This window comes from Gymnoscopelus microlampas (genome assembly GCF_963454915.1).
Source record: "Gymnoscopelus microlampas genome assembly, chromosome: 20".
In the NCBI taxonomy this organism is placed as follows: Eukaryota; Metazoa; Chordata; class Actinopteri; order Myctophiformes; family Myctophidae; genus Gymnoscopelus; species Gymnoscopelus microlampas.
In genome coordinates, this window is record NC_139957.1 from 22,016,658 (window position 1) to 22,021,657 (window position 5,000).

The following is a 5,000-nucleotide window of genomic DNA, read 5'->3' on the forward strand; positions in this document are numbered from 1 at the left end:
GGCAAGTAAGTAGCTGTTTCAATCTTGCAAGCTGATAACTTTTATTTGTTTAAAGAATTTTGTTTAAAGTGTAAATCCACACTGAGCCAATGTATATGTTTAAATGTAGGTATGGATGTGGTTCAATTTAACAACATGAACCCATAGGGTGCCTGTAAGCATCATGATAAATGATCATTTGGCAAAAAAAGGCAAACATTCAGCAGAAAATAGCAGATCTACTAGTGTGTGATCAGCTATTTTTAAGAGATTTTTTTAAAAGAGATTTGATGTAGAGGGAAACAAGGAGGGGGCCATGTATTAATAGACTCCTGGGGCACCCCAGTCAATGAATCCTAGGGTGTAAGTGTGTACACGTGCCCCAGGGGTGAGGATGGGGAGGGAGGGACCTTTATCACATAAAGGTGGTGTGAAATAATGTATTAATTTAACGTGTCATTTAACATAGCAATATGTTAGCAATGAAAAGTAGGCCTACATGACACTTATACCATAGATGTATATCAGTATCAAAGTACTGAGTTACTAGGGTTAAGTGTAGGCATGGGTGTGGTTACGTTTAGGGGTAAGGATTTGAGGTGGCGTCAGTGGTACACTCAGGTGAAAAACAAGCACCCTTGTCTTAAGAAAAAGTACATTGCCCGCTGCACTGGCATCTTAGGTGTGAAAGTATGTGGCACTTATGACCACACTCAATAAGCGATGTTACAACAGGTGTTTTCCATCAGGTGTCGTTTAATATTCTAATATTCAAGATTCAAGACTTTTATTGTTACACACACCATCTTGTGTGCCAGAGTAAAATTATTTGGTTTTGGTTCCTCAAAACTGTAGCAGCAATAACAACAATAGCTAAAGTTATTCAACTCCGTGGAGTGCATCCACCAGGTTGGGTTGACTAGGAGTATAGCATCTACGACAAAACGGCACAACTTTTAGCATTTGTGGCACCTCCTATTCGGCAGAAGTGAACATACTTTTGGAGGTGTGCTCTATAGAGGCCCCTCAACATGCAATTCTAATTCAGGGTTGATATATGGTATTTTCTTGTAAGAAACAGGTCCCTCCCACAAATTTGCAAACAGTATGGAATTTCAAAACCCTGTTTGACACTCATTGTCACATGGCACCTAATATGGTGGGGAAGAAAATTACATGTTCTGCCACAAACAGTGATATTTGAAACACGTGGCACATCCACTGGGTCTAAGTGAAATCGCTTTTGGCTCTGCGTTGTTTAGAGGCCCCTCAATGTGTGATTCAAATTTGGACGATACGTTCATGATTTTGGCCATTTTTTGTCAAACTAGATGTTCAGGCCGGAAAATCCAGTTTCAAGTGGTCTCCATATAGGCATGTTACAGCCATGTGCATGTTACTTCACATAATATAACATCTTATATACTTTATATGGGGGGGGTATGACTGCCTGTCAAGTAGTTGGTGTTTTTGTGTTCCTGTTTTGTTTTGTCTTATGTACCTTCTTTTGTTTAGTTTAGTGCTTTCGTTTTATTTATTTTTTCTGGCTGCAGCGGCTCTAAATCTGTCCTGTGACTTTATGTGAAAAAGTAATTAAAAAAACATGAAAAGTCTCTGGAGTTTAAGGGGTAAGGGCTAACAATCATAAGGGAATTTAAGTGGTTCTAGGTGGACACTGATGTGCCATCTGGGCAAGCTGTAAAGTTTGCACTTGGTTTGAAATAGGCCCTGTTACAGGAGCCTTACCTGCCCGTGAATGAGCAGCATTCTCAGTCTAAACAAAAGGCCATGTTGCAATCAGACCATTCATTTTTAGTGGTGGGTTTGTTTTGCCACTACTATGGACTCTTTATATTAGCCTGGCATTGCCGGACTGATCACGTGGGATCGCTCAAAAGTTCCTTCACCGTTGAGGTTATCTTTATATTACACACACCATCTTTCTGTCTCCACTCTTCGTGTGACTGGGAGTGTACTGGGCATCCTTAAAGGTGGTGTAACGTTGTTAAAATAGCTGTTAGCCTATCTCTATATTCTGATAGTAATCATTGCTATGTAGTGTTTGTTCTGTAATAGGGGTCTCCCTGTCTCTCCCAGCTCTTTAGTTAACAGAGAATATATTTGTGGTTAATTTCATCCAATCAGGAGAGAGAACGCAGACATGATAAAGGATATAAACAAGTGAAATTGTAACTGATGAAACAGAAAAATTTGCAGACGAAATTGGAACTGGAAAACTATAAAACTATAAGATTGAAACTGATAAATTTGTACTCTCTCCTGATTGGAATAAATTGGCATCCCACCTGAAAAGTTAGTTTCTGTTTATTAAATAAACTAAGAGAGACTGGGAGCTTATTCCTCAGGGAGAAGTGTGGAGTGTTGCCCACAGTGTTTAGGGAAGGCTAGCCTTCTTGTTTTAGATGATCTTATTGAGTGGGAAGAGTTTTGCAAGTCTCAAACTCTAACACTGGTCTTAACCCTCTTGATGGTTACTAAGGTTTGCACTAAAACAGCCAGTCCAAATGTGTTCACATATAGAGAAGTGCGCTCCTCAGAACACAGATCCCCGCCAGGACTGGTTGCCTACCTAGGTCTATGTTGAACTTGCGACCTGTTATAGTGCCACCATGAGGCCGATTTGAAAAAATAAAATAGGGTAGCAGTTCTTCCTTGTCCTAGTGGGAATGTGTGTGCAAATTGTTACGGCAATCGGATGCAGCGTTCATGATTTGTGGCATTTTGTGCAAAACAGGCTACCGCAGCCAATTGGAATAGAATATAAGAAATCTTGATCACATGACTACATAGATAATGTGTACCCATTTGCATGATGTTTGGTCAAATTCTGCAGGAGTAGTAGCAAAAAAATGTTTTTACAAAAATTGGCCTGATGGTGGCTCTATGACAGGCCGATGTGAAGAATTTGGGGTGGAGGTTCTCCCTTGGCTTCCCGGAAATGTGCCTGCAAAGTTCTACAGCAACCGAACCACAGATGCCCGAGATCATGCAGCTGTTCAGTGTTCACAGACAGACAGACGGATGGACGGACGGATGGACAGACGGACTCAGACAGAGCTAAAACATAATCACTCGCCTTCAGACATTCCAGCCTGGCAGGTACGTACCTTGCTACTTTTAAATATGCTTTGGTAACACATCAAATACCATACCAATGAAGTAATTACATGTCTTGTGACTAATATCTTATAGGGTCAGCAGAGTCAGTTATGGTAAACCTTCTTGAAATGCCATCCAATTTACTGTAATCCCAACACTCTCATCCACCTTTTGGCAGCTGACTTATACTATACAGCAAGCTACTGTGTTGCTTTACCCTCAATTTGTGGATAACTTTGTCCTACTTCAGGCTTCATTCAAATATATAATTTAAAATTAGATATGTGTGCAAATTCAGGCTAACAAGAAGAAAGCTACTCCCTTTCCATTCCTACTGTACTTCAAATCAGTCCCATTTCAGTCAATCCTAGTAACTTGCAACACATAAATTGTAAATGGGGAAATGTACATTTATAACTTGGATTAATAATACATCACCAAATATAGATGCATAAATATGGTCCTGAAGCCTCTTGCGGCACAGTGATAAACCTTACACAATCTCCTCAAACACCCTCCAAAAGACATCCCAGTTTTCCAACTAGGCAGATAATGTGTCAACACATACATACTGCATGCACGCACGCACGCACGCACGCACGCACGCACAGAGAAGTGCACAAAAACACACTGGCCCTAACAAATACAGACATGCACAATACACAAGCACACTGACTTCTACCAAGCCAGGCTCTTGTTGTCTGCCAACTCTCCCACTCTTTAAGTAGCAAATAGTCTGGCTGTGTGTTATTGTTCTCTTGTCATGTAGATCACTTGCTTTCAGCCTTGCTCTCACACACACACACACACACACACACACACACACACACACACACACACACACACACACACACACACACACACACACACACACACACACACACACACACACACACACACACACACACACACACACACACACACACACACATGCACACACGGGGGGGGGGGGGGGAGTCGCGCATGCTGCATAAACAAAAAAGAAAAACACTTTTATTGTATTAGCCAGCTACTCCAGAGCAGTTTTACAGTGTTCTTTTCAGAGCTCAGGATCTAGAGACATAGATTTCCATAATTTCCCCATAAAAGATGGGGATTTCATTTTCCCCTCACTCCATTAGTCTCAATTGAGACCCAGAGAAACAGTGGTGCAGATAGTATTGATCTCTCCCTCTCTCTCTCAGACACACACACGCACGCACACGCACACACACAGTGTCCACGCACAGCGTCCACACACAGCAGTCCATCATGAACCGAAACTTTACCTATTACCGTAACCATAGAAACAGAGGCCATCTGGCTGTGCATCAGTGGAGCTGCTCTTCAAGATTATTAGGATAATCACAGTGTATCACTTTGGAACAGTCAATTCTAATGACGGACACTTCAATCTGTAGGTAAACACTGGCCGCAGGCTTCAGGGGGGTCGATGACGGCACAAACTCATTTTAAACCTTTCTCTTTTGTTTGGGTTCGATTTCACATTCAAGCAGTCCAACTGATGCCATTATCCAGAGTAACAAATGCAACTGCAGGATGTGCTCATATTCCAAATAGATCCCACATTACAGTGAACTAATATTAAGGAGTGAAGGTGTCGTAGCGCAGACAACAATATTCCTGTGCGGTGGTCGAAAGTAAATAAGTACATTTACTCAAGTACTGTACTTAAGTACAATTTTGAGTAACTGTTACTTACTTTACTTGAGTATGCCCATTTTTCAGTACTTTATACTTCTACTCCACTACATCTCAGAGGCTAGTATTGTACTTTTTATCCCACTAAAATGATTGGAAAACTTTAATTGCAAGGTACTTTGTAGATTTAGATTATGATTACAAAACAATTAAGCCCTACTTTATACTTTGTAAATAGCCGATCTACAATCTCACAACGC